At 34.8% G+C, this 15,945-nt stretch overlaps 2 protein-coding genes across 2 annotated transcripts in view; both read right to left on the bottom strand.

Annotated features, from left to right (window-relative positions):
- LOC134844522 (uncharacterized) overlaps positions 1 to 15,945 on the bottom strand; it is a 638,515-nt gene that overhangs the window by 96,561 nt on the left and 526,009 nt on the right. The window lies entirely within an intron of this gene.
- The window catches only part of LOC134843923 (uncharacterized), a 59,246-nt gene that overhangs the window by 15,986 nt on the left and 27,315 nt on the right, over positions 1 to 15,945 (bottom strand). The gene's annotated exons all lie outside the window — the stretch shown is intronic.

The following is a 15,945-nucleotide window of genomic DNA, read 5'->3' as shown; positions in this document are numbered from 1 at the left end:
CACAATTAACTTTCAACCATCTTCAAGTACTGATAAAAAACTTTCTAATTATACCTCTGACCACAGAAGTTGAACTTTTAATTGGAGAGTTTTTCAAGCAAAAACTGGTACGTGAAAAGACAGAGGGCGTCGGTCGAATGAAGATGTTAGATAAAAGATCTTTCAGCAGGTAATCGAATTGCAAGACGTTATTCCAGTGAGCTTTATTCAGTGTCCAGAAAAATCGATGGAAGTTTTCGTTTTAGGTTAATTTATAATGAAATTATAGGAAAATTTTGAGCACGCAAATACTTCAAAGCTGCTTTTTGTCGTTCTCGCTATTGTCTGCGAAGCTTCACCTGTGTGAAAGTTTGTTATATAGACCGTAGAACGTCATTTTTGGTTCGTCCAAGGAACTATTGATAGCTTAAATAACGTTTGAGATTTATTTTTTTACCGGATAAAAGTTGAAGTACTTAATTTGACCCCCTTAAAAGAAGTACCTCAACTTTAATCCGATGAAAACAAAAGCATTTAAAACGTTATTTAAGCTATCAATTCTTCCTTTGACGAACCAAAAATCACACTCTACGGTCTATATAACAAACTTTCACACAGAGGCGAAGTTTCGCTACGCAAAAAATAACGAGAACACGAAAAAACCAGCTTACTAAGGTACAAAAAAATTTAAATTAGCCTCGAATTAGCAAAATTTCGACTGCGTCAGAGATTCAAAGCTGCCACCTTGAGATTAACAGTCTCACCCACTAACAACTCAGCCATGAAAGCTTCTTAGTAGTTGAAAATTAGACACTAGCTATAAAGAAAGCAGAGAATAGTGGGCTAGGTCTTTTTACCAGACCGGCTTTTCATCAAACCGACCTTTTACCAGACCACAATGCAAGAAATCAGTCAAGATAAAAAAAAACAATTTAACGAAAAAAATATATGACATACAAAAGTGTCAACTAAAAAACTTGAAGGAAAAATGATAGACTCTCGAACTTCATAGAAGCTTTCAAATCAACAACTATTTCATAAAATCAGACCAATTAGAGAAAACTGGATGGAAAAGTACTATTTTTTCCCACTTGGAAATCTATAACTTGAAACCAACTTTCGAACCTTTTCGCCCCAATTTGCATCTACCCTCTGCAATGCAAGCCCTATAGCGGCAACACAAATACGCTGCATAAGCTGCATATTTGTAAATTTATCATTTGAAACATTCTAACAATTTACCATTGCTTGACCAAAGACATTTACAGGAACAAAAAAAAAACAAGACGTTATTCCAGTGAGCTTTATTCAGTGTCCAGAAAAATTGATTGGAGTTTTCGTTTTAGGTTAATTTAAAATAGAATTTTTGGAATATTTTGAGCAAGCAAATACTTCAGAGCTGCTTTTTGTCGTTCTCGCTAATGTCTGCGAAGCTTCACCTGCGTGAAAGTTTGTTATATAGACCGTAGAACGTCATTTTTGGTTCGTCCAAGGAACTATTGATAGCTTAATTAACGTTTGAGATTTATTTTTTTACCGGATAAAAGTTGAAGTACTTAATTTGACCCCCTTAAAAGGAGTACCTCAACTTTTATCCGATGAAAACAAAAAAATTTCAAACGCTATTTAAGCTATCAATTCTTCCTTTGACGAACCAAAAGTCACACTCTACGGTCTGTATAACAAACTTTCACATAGAGGCGAAAATTCGCTACGCAAAAAATAACGAGAACACGAAAAAAAGCAGCTTAAAAAATACAAAAAAATTAATTTAGCCTCGAATTAGCAAAATTTCGCCTGCATCAGAGATTCAAAGCTGCCACCTTGAGATTAACAGTCTCACTCACTAACTACTCAGCCATGAAAGCTTCTTAGTAGTTAGAAAATTAGGCACGAGCTACAAATAAAGCAGAGAACAGGGGGCTAGGTCTTTTTACCAGACCGGCTTTTCATCAAACCGACCTTTTACCAGACCACAATGCAAGAAATCAGTTAAGAAGAAAAAAAACAATTTAACGAAAAAAATATAAGACATACAAAAGTGTCAAATCAAAAATTTAAAGAAAAAATGATACACTCTCGAACTTCATAGAAGCTTTCAAATCAACAACTATTTCATAAAATCAGACCAATTAGAGAAAACTGGATGGAAAAGTACTATTTTTTCCCACTTGGAAATCTATAACTTGAAACCAACTTTCGAACCTTTTCGCCCCAATTTGCATCTACCCGCTGCAATGCAAGCCCTATAGCGGCAACACAAATACGCTGCATAAGCTGCACATTTGTAAATTTATCATTTGAAACTTTCTAACATTTTACCATTGCTTGACCAAAGACATTTACGGGAACAAAAAAAAACAAGGCGTTATTCCAATGAGCTTTATTCAGTGTCCAGAAAAATCGATTGGAGTTTTCGTTTTAGGTTAATTTTAAATGGAATTTTTGGAAAATTTTGAGCAAGCAAATACTTCAGAGCTGCCTTTTGTCGTTCTCGCTAATGTCTGCGAAGCTTCGCCTCTGTGTGAAAATTTGTTATATAGACCGTAGAGCGTCATTTTTGGTTCGTCAAAGGAATTATTGATAGCTTAAATAATGTTTGAGATTTATTTTTTTACCGGATAAAAGTTGAAGTATTTATTTTGACCCCCTTAAAAGGAGTACCTCAACTTTTATTCGATGAAAACAAAATAATTTCAAACGTTATTTAAGCTATCAATTCTTCCTTTGACGAACCAAAAGTCACACTCTACGGTCTGTATAACAAACTTTCACACAGAGGCGAAGTCTCGCTACGCAAAAAATAACGAGAACACGAAAAAAAGAAGCAGCTTAAAAAATACAAAAAAAATTAATTTACCCTCGAATTAGCAAAATTTCGGCTGCATCAGAGATTTAAAGCTGCCACCTTGAGATTAACAGTCTCACTCACTAACTACTCAGCCATGAAAGCTTCTTAGTAGTTAGAAAATTAGACACTAGCTACAAATAAAGCAGAGAACAGGGGGCTAGGTCTTTTTACCAGACCGGCTTTTCATCAAACCGACCTTTTACCAGACCACAATGCAAGAAATCAGTTAAGAAGAAAAAAAACAATTTAACGAAAAAATTATATGACATACAAAAGTGTCAACTAAAAAATTTATAGAAAAAATGATAGACTCTCGAACTTCATAGAAGCTTTCAAATCAACAACTATTTCATAAAATCAGACCAATTAGGGAAAACTGGATGGAACAGTACTATTTTTTCCCACTTGGAAATCTATAACTTGAAACCCACTTTCGAACCTTTTCGCCCCAATTTGCATCTACCCTCTGCAATGCAAGCCCTATAGCGGCAACACAAATACGCTGCATAAGCTGCATATTTGTAAATTTATCATTTGAAACATTCTAACAATTTACCATTGCTTGACCAAAGACATTTACAGGAACAAAAAAAAAAAACAAGACGTTATTCCAGTGAGCTTTATTCAGTGTCCAGAAAAATTGATTGGAGTTTTCGTTTTAGGTTAATTTGAAATAGAATTTTTGGAATATTTTGAGCAAGCAAATACTTCAGAGCTGCTTTTTGTCGTTCTCGCTAATGTCTGCGAAGCTTCACCTGCGTGAAAGTTTGTTATATAGACCGTAGAACGTCATTTTTGGTTCGTCCAAGGAACTATTGATAGCTTAATTAACGTTTGAGATTTATTTTTTTTACCGGATAAAAGTTGAAGTACTTAATTTGACCCCCTTAAAAGGAGTACCTCAACTTTTATCCGATGAAAACAAAATAATTTCAAACGCTATTTAAGCTATCAATTCTTCCTTTGACGAACCAAAAGTCACACTCTACGGTCTGTATAACAAACTTTCACATAGAGGCGAAGTTTCGCTACGCAAAAAATAACGAGAACACGAAAAAAAGCAGCTTAAAAAATACAAAAAAATTAATTTAGCCTCGAATTAGCAAAACTTCGGCTGCATCAGAGATTTAAAGCTGCCACCTTGAGATTAACAGTCTCACTCACTAACTACTCAGCCATGAAAGCTTCTTAGTAGTTAGAAAATTAGACACTAGCTACAAATAAAGCAGAGAACAGGGGGCTAGGTCTTTTTACCAGACCGGCTTTTCATCAAACCGACCTTTTACCAGACCACAATGCAAGAAATCAGTTAAGAAGAAAAAAAACAATTTAACGAAAAAAATATAAGACATACAAAAGTGTCAAATAAAAAATTTAAAGAAAAAATGATAGACTCTCGATTTTCATAGAAGCTTTCAAATCAACAACTATTTCATAAAATCAGACCAATTAGAGAAAACTGGATGGAAAAGTACTATTTTTTCCCACTTGGAAATCTATAACTTGAAACCAACTTTCGAACCTTTTCGCCCCAATTTGCATCTACTCGCTGCAATGCAAGCCCTATAGCGGCAACACAAATACGCTGCATAAGCTGCACATTTTTAAATTTATCATTTGAAACTTTCTAACAATTTACCATTGCTTGACCAAAGACATTTACGGGAACAAAAAAAAACAAGACGTTATTCCAATGAGCTTTATTCAGTGTCCAGAAAAATCGATTGGAGTTTTCGTTTTAGGTTAATTTTAAATGGAATTTTTGGAAAAATTTGAGCAAGCAAATACTTCAGAGCTGCCTTTTGTCGTTCTCGCTAATGTCTGCGAAGCTTCGCCTCTGTGTGAAAATTTGTTATATAGACCGTAGAACGTCATTTTTGGTTCGTCCAAGGAACTATTGATAGCTTAATTAACGTTTGAGATTTATTTTTTTACCGGATAAAAGTTGAAGTACTTAATTTGACCCCCTTAAAAGGAGTACCTCGACTTTTATCCGATGAAAACAAAATAATTTCAAACGCTATTTAAGCTATCAATTCTTCCTTTGACGAACCAAAAGTCACACTCTACGGTCTGTATAACAAACTTTCACAGAGGCGAAGTTTCGCTACGCAAAAAATAACGAGAACACGAAAAAAAGAAGCAGCTTAAAAAAAACAACAAAAATTAATTTACCCTCGAATTAGCAAAATTTCGGCTGCATCAGAGATTTAAAGCTGCCACCTTGAGATTAACAGTCTCACTCACTAACTACTCAGCCATGAAAGCTTCTTAGTAGTTAGAAAATTAGACACTAGCTACAAATAAAGCAGAGAACAGGGGGCTAGGTCTTTTTACCAGACCGGCTTTTCATCAAACCGACCTTTTACCAGACCACAATGCAAGAAATCAGTTAAGAAGAAAAAAAACAATTTAACGAAAAAATTATATGACATACAAAAGTGTCAACTAAAAAATTTATAGAAAAAATGATAGACTCTCGAACTTCATAGAAGCTTTCAAATCAACAACTATTTCATAAAATCAGACCAATTAGAGAAAACTGGATGGAAAAGTACTATTTTTTCCCACTTGGAAATCTATAACTTGAAACCAACTTTCGAACCTTTTCGCCCCAATTTGCATCTACCCGCTGCAATGCAAGCCCTATAGCGGCAACACAAATACGCTGCATAAGCTGCACATTTGTAAATTTATCATTTGAAACTTTCTAACAATTTACCATTGCTTGACCAAAGACATTTACGGGAACAAAAAAACAAGACGTTATTCCAATGAGCTTTATTCAGTGTCCAGAAAAATCGATTGGAGTTTTCGTTTTAGGTTAATTTTAAATGGAATTTTTGGAAAATTTTGAGCAAGCAAATACTTCAAAGCCTCTTTTGTTGTTCCCGCTAATGTCTGCGAAGCTTCGCCTCTGTGTGAAAATTTGTTATATAGACCGTAGAGCGTCATTTTTGGTTCGTCAAAGGAATTATTGATAGCTGAAATAACGTTTGAGGTTTATTTTTTTACCGGATAAAAGTTGAAGTACTTATTTTGACCCCCTTAAAAGGAGTACCTCAACTTTTATCCGATGAAAACAAAATAATTTCAAACGTTTTTTAAGCTATCAATTCTTCCTTTGACGAACCAAAAGTCACACTCTACGGTCTATATAACAAACTTTCGAACAGAGGCGAAGTTTCGCTACGCAAAAAATAAGGAGAACACGAAAAAAAGCAGCCTAAAAAAATTAATTTTGCCTCGAATTAGCAAAATTTCGGCTGCGTCAGAGATTCAAAGCTGCCACCTTGAGATTAACAGTCTCACTCACTAACTACTCAGCCATGAAAGCTTCTTAGTATTTAGAAAATTAGACACTAGCTACAAATAAAGCAGAGAACAGGGGGCTAGGTCTTTTTACCAGACCGGCTTTTCATCAAACCGACCTTTTACCAGACCACAATGCAAGAAATCAGTTAAGATAAAAAAAACAATTTAACGAAAAAAATATGACATACAAAAGTGTCAACTAAAAAATTTAAAGAAAAAATGATAGACTCTCGAACTTCATAGAAGCTTTCAAATCAACAACTTTTTCATAAAATCAGACAAATTAGAGAAAGCTGGATGAATAAGTACTATTTTTTCCCGCTTGAAAATCTATAACTTGAAACCCACTTCCGAACCTTTCCGCCCCAATTTGCATCTGCCCGCTGCAATGCAAGCCCTATAGCGGCAATACAAATACGCTGCATAAGCTGCACATTTGTAAATTTATCATTTGAAACTTTCTAACAATTTACCATTTCGTAACCAAAGACATTTACGGGAACAAAAAATCAGGACGTTATTCCAGTGAGCTTTATTCAGTGTCCAGAAAAATCGATTGAAGTTTTCGTTTTAGGTTAATTTATAATGGAATTATTGGAAAATTTTGAGCAAGCAAATACTTCAAAGCTGCTTTTTGTCGTTCTCGCTATTGTCTGCGAAGCTTCGCCTGTGTGAGAGTTTGTTATATAGACCGTAGAACGTCATTTTTGGTTCGTCCAAGGAATTTTTGATAGCTTAAGTAACGTTTGAGATTTATTTTTTACCGGATAAAAGTTGAAGTACTTATTTTGACCCCCTTAAAAGGAGAACCTCAACTTTTATCCGGTGAAAACAAAAACATTTCAAACGTTATTTAAGCTATCAATTCTTCCTTCGACGAACCACAAATCACACTCTACGGTCTATATAACAAACTTTCACACAGAGGCGAAGTTTCGCTACGCAAAAAATAGCGAGAACGCGAAAAAAAGCAGCTTAGTAAAGTACAAAAAACTTAATAAAGCCTCGAATTAGCAAAATTTCGGCTGCATCAGAGATTCAAAGCTGCCACCTTGAGATTAACAGTCTCACTCACTAACTACTCAGCCATGAAAGCTTCTTAGTAGTTAGAAAATTAGACACTAGCTACAAATAAAGCAGAGAACAGGGGGATAGGTCTTTTTACCAGACCGGCTTTTCATCACACCGACCTTTTACCAGACCACAATGCAAGAAATCAGTTAAGAAGAAAAAAAACAATTTAACTAAAAAAATATAAGACATACAAAAGTGTCAAATAAAAAATTTAAAGAAAAAATGATAGACTCTCGAACTTCATAGAAGCTTTCAAATCAACAACTATATCATAAAATCAGACCAATTAGAGAAAACTGGATGGAAAAGTAACTATTTTTTCCCACTTGGAAATCTATAACTTGAAACCAACTTTCGAACCTTTTCGCCCCAATTTGCATCTACCCGCTGCAATGCAAGCCCTATAGCGGCAACACAAATACGCTGCATAAGCTGCACATATGTAAATTTATCATTTGAAACTTTCTAACTATTTACCATTGCTTGACCAAAGACATTTACGGGAACAAAAAAAAAACAAGACGTTATTCCAATGAGCTTTATTCAGTGTCCAGAAAAATCGATTGGAGTTTTCGTTTTAGGTTAATTTTAAATGGAATTTTTGGAAAATTTTGAGCAAGCAAATACTTCAGAGCTGCCTTTTGTCGTTCTCGCTAATGTCTGCGAAGCTTGGCCTCTGTGTGAAAATTTGTTATATAGACCGTAGAGCAACATTTTTGGTTCGTCAAAGGAATTATTGATAGCTTAAATAATGTTTGAGATTTATTTTTTTACCGGATAAAAGTTGAAGTACTTATTTTGACCCCCTTAAAAGGAGTACCTCAGTTTTATTCGATGAAAACAAAATAATTTCAAACGTTATTTAAGCTATCAATTCTTCCTTTGACGAACCAAAAGTCACACTCTACGGTCTGTATAACAAACTTTCACACAGAGGCGAAGTCTCGCTACGCAAAAAATAACGAGAACACGAAAAAAAGAAGCAGCTTTAAAAATACAAAAAAAATTAATTTACCCTCGAATTAGCAAAATTTCGGCTGCATCAGAGATTTAAAGCTGCCACCTTGAGATTAACAGTCTCACTCACTAACTACTCAGCCATGAAAGCTTCTTAGTAGTTAGAAAATTAGACACTAGCTACAAATAAAGCAGAGAACAGGGGGCTAGGTCTTTTTACCAGACCGGCTTTTCATCAAACCGACCTTTTACCAGACCACAATGCAAGAAATCAGTTAAGAAGAAAAAAAACAATTTAACGAAAAAATTATATGACATACAAAAGTGTCAACTAAAAAATTTATAGAAAAAATGATAGACTCTCGAACTTCATAGAAGCTTTCAAATCAACAACTATTTCATAAAATCAGACCAATTAGAGAAAACTGGATGGAAAAGTACTATTTTTTCCCAATTGGAAATCTATAACTTGAAACCAACTTTCGAACCTTTTCGCCCCAATTTGCATCTACCCGCTGCAATGCAAGCCCTATAGCGGCAACACAAATACGCTGCATAAGCTGCACATTTGTAAATTTATCATTTGAAACTTTCTAACAATTTACCATTGCTTGACCAAAGACATTTACGGGAACAAAAAAAACAAGACGTTATTCCAATGAGCTGTATTCAGTGTCCAGAAAAATCGATTGGAGTTTTCGTTTTAGGTTAATTTTAAATGGAATTTTTGGAAAATTTTGAGCAAGCAAATACTTCAGAGCTGCCTTTTGTCGTTCTCGCTAATGTCTGCGAAGCTTCGCCTCTGTGTGAAAATTTGTTATATAGACCGTAGAGCGTCATTTTTGGTTCGTCAAAGGAATTATTGATAGCTGAAATAACGTTTGAGATTTATTTTTTTACCGGATAAAAGTTGAAGTACTTATTTTGACCCCCTTAAAAGGAGTACCTCAACTTTTATCCGATGAAAACAAAATAATTTCAAACGTTATTTAAGCTATCAATTCTTCCTTTGACGAACCAAAAGTCACACTCTACGGTCTATATAACAAACTTTCACACAGAGGCGAAGTTTCGCTACGCAAAAAATAACGAGAACACGAAAAAAAGCAGCCTAAAAAAAATTAATTTTGCCTCGAATTAGCAAAATTTCGGCTGCGTCAGAGATTCAAAGCTGCCACCTTGAGATTAACAGTCTCACTCACTAACTACTCAGCCATGAAAGCTTCTTAGTATTTAGAAAATTAGACACTAGCTACAAATAAAGCAGAGAACAGGGGGCTAGGTCTTTTTACCAGACCGGCTTTTCATCAAACCGACCTTTTACCAGACCACAATGCAAGAAATCAGTTAAGATAAAAAAACAATTTAACGAAAAAAATATGACATGCAAAAGTGTCAACTAAAAAATTTAAAGAAAAAATGATAGACTCTCGAACTTCATAGAAGCTTTCAAATCAACAACTTTTTCATAAAATCAGACAAATTAGAGAAAGCTGGATGAATAAGTACTATTTTTTCCCGCTTGAAAATCTATAACTTGAAACCCACTTCCGAACCTTTCCGCCCCAATTTGCATCTGCCCGCTGCAATGCAAGCCCTATAGCGGCAATACAAAAACGCTGCATAAGCTGCACATTTGTAAATTTATCATTTGAAACTTTCTAACAATTTACCATTTCGTAACCAAAGACATTTACGGGAACAAAAAATCAAGACGTTATTCCAGTGAGCTTTATTCAGTGTCCAGAAAAATCGATTGAAGTTTTCGTTTTAGGTTAATTTATAATGGAATTATTGGAAAATTTTGAGCAAGCAAATACTTCAAAGCTGCTTTTTGTCGTTCTCGCTATTGTCTGCGAAGCTTCGCCTGTGTGAGAGTTTGTTATATAGACCGTAGAACGTCATTTTTGGTTCGTCCAAGGAATTTTTGATAGCTTAAGTAACGTTTGAGATTTATTTTTTACCGGATAAAAGTTGAAGTACTTATTTTGACCCCCTTAAAAGGAGTACCTCAACTTTTATCCGGTGAAAACAAAAACATTTCAAACGTTATTTAAGCTATCAATTCTTCCTTCGACGAACCACAAATCACACTCTACGGTCTATATAACAAATTTTAACACAGAGGCGAAGTTTCGCTACGCAAAAAATAGCGAGAACGCGAAAAAAAGCAGCTTAGTAAAGTACAAAAAAATTTAATAAAGCCTCGAATTAGCAAAATTTCGGCTGCATCAGAGATTCGAAGCTGCGACCTTGAGATTAACAGTCTCACTCACTAACTACTCAGCCATGAAAGCTTCTTAGTAGCTAGAACATTAGACACTAGCAACAAATAAAGCAGAGAATAGGGGGCTAGGTCTTTTTACCAGACCGGCTTTTCATCAAACCGACATTTTACCAGACCACAAGGCAAGAAATCAGTTAAGATTAAAAAAGAAACATTTTAACGAAGAAAATATATGACATACAAAAGTGTCAACTAAAAACTTTAAAGAAAAAACGATAGACTCTCGAGTTCATAGAAGCTTTCAAATCAACAACTTTTTCATAAAATCAGGCCAACTAGAGAAAACTGGATGGATAAGTACTATTTTTTCCCACTTGGAAATCAATAACTTGAAATCCACTTTCGAACCTTTTCGCCCCAATTTGCATCTACCCGCTGCAATGCAAGCCCTATAGCTGCAACACAAATACGCTGCATAAGCTGCACATTTGTAAATTTATCATTTGAAACTTTCTAACAATTACCATTGCTTGACCAAAGACATTTACGGGAACAAAAAAAAACAAGACGTTAATCCAGTGAGCTTTATTCAGTGTCCAGAAAAATCGATTCGAGTTTTCGTTTTAGGTTAATTTAAAATAGAATTTTAGAAAAATTTTGAGCAAGCAAATACTTCAGAGCTGCTTTTTGTCGTGCTCGCTAATGTCTGCGAAGCTTCGCCTGTGTGAAAATTTGTTATATAGACCGTAGAGCGTCATTTTTGGTTCGTCAAAAGAATTATTGATAGCTTAAATAATGTTTGAGATTTATTTTTTTACCGGATAAAAGTTGAAGTACTTATTTTGACCCCCTTAAAAGGAGTACCTCAACTTTTATCCGACGAAAACAAAATAATTTCAAACGTTATTTAAGCTATCAATTATTCCTTTGACGAACCAAAAGCCACACTCTACGGTCTGTATAACGAACTTTCACACAGCGGCGAAGTTTCGCTACGCAAAAAATAACGAGAACACGAAAAGGGCAGCTTAAAAAATACAAAAAAAAATTAACTTAGCCTCGAATTAGCAAAAGTTCGGCTGCGTCAGGCAGAAATTAAAAGCTGCCACCTTGAGATAAACAGTCTCACTCACTAACTACTCAGCCATGAAAGCTTCTTAGTAGTTAGAAAATTAGACACTAGCTATAAATAAAGCAGAGAATAGTGGGCTAGGTCTTTTTACCAGACCGGCTTTTCATCAAACCGACCTTTTACCAGACCACAATGCAAGAAATCAGTTAAGATAAAAAACAATTTAACGAAAAAAATATATGACATACAAAAGTTTCAACTAAAAAATTCAAAGAAAAAATGATACTCTCGAACTTCAAAGAAGCTTTCAAATCAACAACTTTTCCATAAAATCAGACCAATTAGAGAAAACTGGATGGATAAGTACTATTTTTCCCGCTTGGAAATTTGTTATATAGACAGTAGAGCGTCATTTTTGGTTCGTCAAAGGAATTATTGATAGCTTAAATAACGTTTGAAATTTATTTTTTACCGGATAAAAGTTGAAGTACTTATTTTGACCCCCTTAAAAGGAGTACCTCAACTTTTATCCGATGAAAACAAAAGTATTTCAAACGTTATTTAAGCTATCAATTCTTCATTTGACGAACCAAAAATCACACTACGGTCTATATAACAAACTTTCACACAGATGCGAGGTTTCGCTACGCAAAAAATAACGAGAACACGAAAAAAAAGCAGCTTAATAAAGTACAAAAAAATTTACTTAAGCCTCGAATTAGCAAAAATTCGGCTGCGTCGGAGATTCGAAGCTGCAACCTTGAGATTAACAGTCTCACTCAATAACTACTCAGCCATGAAAGCTTCTTAGTAGTTAGAACATTAGACACTAGCTACAAATAAAGCAGAGACCAGGGGGCTAGGTCTTTTTACCAGACCGGCTTTTTATCAAACCGACCTTTTACCAGACGACAATGCAAGAAATCAGTTAAGATTAAAAAACAATTTAACGAGAAAAACACATGACATACAAAAGTGTCAACTAAAAATTTTAAAGAAAAATGATAGACTCTCGAACTTCAAAGAAGCTTTCAAATCAACAACTTTTTCATAAAATCAGATCACTTAGAGAAAACTGGATGGATAAGTACTATTTTTTCCCGCTTGGAAATCTATAACTTGAAACCCACTTTCGAACCTTTTCACCCCAATTTGCATCTACCCGCTGCAATGCAAGCCCTATAGCGGCAACACAAATACGCTGCATAAGCTGCACATTTGTAAATTTATCATTTGAAACTTTCTAACATTTTACCATTGCGTGACCAAAGACATTTACGGTAACAAAAAAACAAGACGTTATTCCAGTGAGCTTTATTCAGTGTCTAGAAAAATCGATTGGAGTTTTCGTTTTAGGTTAATTTATAATGGAATTATTGGAAAAATTTGAGCAAACAAATACTTCAGAGCTGCTTTTTGTCGTACTCGCTTATGTCTGCGAAGCTTCGCCTCTGTGTGAAAATTTGTTATATAGACCGTAGAGCGTCATTTCTGGTTCGTCAAAGGAATTATTGATAGCTTAAATAACGTTTGAGATTTATTTTTTTTACCGGATAAAAGTTGAAGTACTTATTTTGACCCCCTTAAAAGGAGTACCTCAATTTTTATCCGATGAAAACAAAAACATTTCAAACGTTATTTAAGCTATCAATTCTTCCTTTGACGAACCAAAAATCACACTCTACGGTCTATATAACAAACTTTCACACAGATGCGAGGTTTCGCTACGCAAAAAAGAACGAGAACACGAAAACAAGCAGCTTAATAAAATACAAAAAAAACTTACTTAAGCCTCGAGTTAGCAAAAATTCGGCTGCGTCAGAGATTCGAAGCTGCGACCTTGAGATTAACAGTCTCACTCACTAACTACTCAGCCATGAAAGCTTTTTAGTAGTTAGAACATTAGACACTAGCTACAAATAAAGCAGAGAACAGGGGACTAGGTCTTTTTACCAGACCGGCTTTTAATCAAACCGACCTTTTACCAGACCACAAGGCAAGAAATCAGTTAAGATAAAAAAAAAACATTTTAACAAAGAAAATATATGGCATACAAAAGTGTCAACTAAAAAACTTAAAGAAAAAAAGATACTCTCGAACTTCATAGAAGCTTTCAAATCAACAACTTTTTCATAAAATCAGACCAATTAGAGATAACTTGATGAATAAGTACTATTTTTTCCCGCTTGAAAATCTATAACTTGAAATCCACTTCCGAACCTTTTCGCCCCAATTTGCATCTACCCGCTGCAATGCAAGCCCTATAGCGGCAATACAAATACGCTGCACATTTGTAAAATTATCATTTGAAGCTTTCTATCAATTTACCATTTCGTAACCAAAGACATTTACGGGAACAAAAAAACAAGACGTTATTCCAGTGAGCTTTATTCAGTGTCCAGAAAAATCGATTGGAGTTTTCGTTTTAGGTTATTTTATAATGGAATTATTGGAAAATTTTGAGCAAGCAAATACTTCAAAGCTGCTTTTTGTCGTTCTCGCTATTGGCTGCGAAGCTTCGCCTGTGTGAAAGTTTGTTATATAGACCGTAGTAGAACAACATTTTTGGTTCGTCCAAGGAATTTTTGATAGCTTAAATTACGTTTGAGATTTATTTTTTACCGGATAAAAGTTGAAGTACTTATTTTGACCCCCTTAAAAGGAGTACCTCAACTTTTATCCGATGAAAACAAAAGCAATTCAAACGTTATTTAAGCTATCAATTCTTCCTTTGACGAACCAAAAATTACACTCTACGGTCTATATAACAAACTTTCACACAGAGGCAAAGTTTCGCTACGCAAAAAATAGCGAGAACACGAAAAAAAGCAGCTTAGTAAAGTACAAAAAAATTAATTAAGCCTCGAATTAGCAAAACTTCGACTGCGTCAGAGATTCGAAGCTGCGATCTTGAGATTAACAGTCTCACTCACTAACTACTCAGCCATGAGAGCTTCTTAGTAGTTAGAACATTAGACACTAGCTACAAATAAAGCAGAGTATAGGGGGCTAGGTCTTTTTACCAGACCGGCTTTTCATCAAACCGACCTTTTACCAGACCACAATGCAAGAAATCAGTTAAGCTAAAAAAACATTTTAACGAAGAAAATATATGACATACAAAAGTGTCAACTAAAAAATATAAAGAAAAAATGATCGACTCTCGAACTTCATAGAAGCTTTCAAATCAACAACTTTTTCAAAAAATCAGACCAATTAGAGCAAACTGGATGAATAAAAACTTTTTTTCCCGCTTGGAAAACTATAACTTGAAACCCACTTTCGAACCTTTTCGCCCCAATTTGCATCTACCCGCTGCAATGCAAGCCCTATAGCGGCAATAGAAATACGCTGCATATTTGTAAAATTATCATTTGAAACTTTCTAACAATTTACCATTTCGTAACCAAAGACATTTACGGGAACAAAAAAACAAGACGTTATTCCAGTGAGCTTTATTCAGTGTCCAGAAAAATCGATTGGAGTTTTCGTTTTAGGTTATTTTATAATGGAATTATTGGAAAATTTTGAGCAAGCAAATACTTCAAAGATGCTTTTTGTCGTTCTCGCTATTGTCTGCGAAGCTTCGCCTGTGTGAAAGTTTGTTATATAGACCGTAGTAGAACAACATTTTTGGTTCGTCCAAGGAATTTTTGATAGCTTAAATTACGTTTGAGATTTATTTTTTACCGGATAAAAGTTGAAGTACTTATTTTGACCCCCTTAAAAGGAGTACCTCAACTTTTATCCGATGAAAACAAAAGCAATTCAAACGTTATTTAAGCTATCAATTCTTCCTTTGACGAACCAAAAATTACACTCTACGGTCTATATAACAAACTTTCACACAGAGGCGAAGTTTCGCTACGCAAAAAATAGCGAGAACACGAAAAAAAAGCAGCTTAGTAAAGTACAAAAAAATTTAATTAAGCCTCGAATTAGCAAAATTTCGGCTGCGTCAGAGATTCGAAGCTGCGATCTTGAGATTAACAGTCTCACTCACTAACTACTCAGCCATGAAAGCTTCTTAGTAGTTAGAACATTAGACACTAGCTACAAATAAAGCAGAGTATAGGGGGCTAGGTCTTTTTTACCAGACCGGCTTTTCATCAAACCGACCTTTTACCAGACCACAATGCAAGAAATCAGTTAAGATTAAAAAAAAAACATTTTAACGAAGAAAATAGATGAATTACAAAAGTGTCAACTACAAAATTTAAAGAAAAAATGATAGACTCTCGAACTTCATAGAAGTTTTCAAATCAACAACTTTTTCATAAAATCAGACCAATTAGAGCAAACTGGATGGATAAGTACTATTCTTTCCCGCTTGGAAATCTATAACTTGAAACCCACTTTCGAACCTTTTCGCCCCAATTGGCATCTACCCGCTGCAATGCAAGCACTATAGCTGCAACACAAATACGCTGCATAAGCTGCACAATTGTAAATTTATCGTTTGAAACTTTC

This window comes from Symsagittifera roscoffensis, chromosome 4 (genome assembly GCF_963678635.1).
Source record: "Symsagittifera roscoffensis chromosome 4, txSymRosc1.1, whole genome shotgun sequence".
In the NCBI taxonomy this organism is placed as follows: domain Eukaryota; kingdom Metazoa; phylum Xenacoelomorpha; order Acoela; family Convolutidae; genus Symsagittifera; species Symsagittifera roscoffensis.
This window is presented reverse-complemented; position numbering and strand designations above follow the sequence as displayed.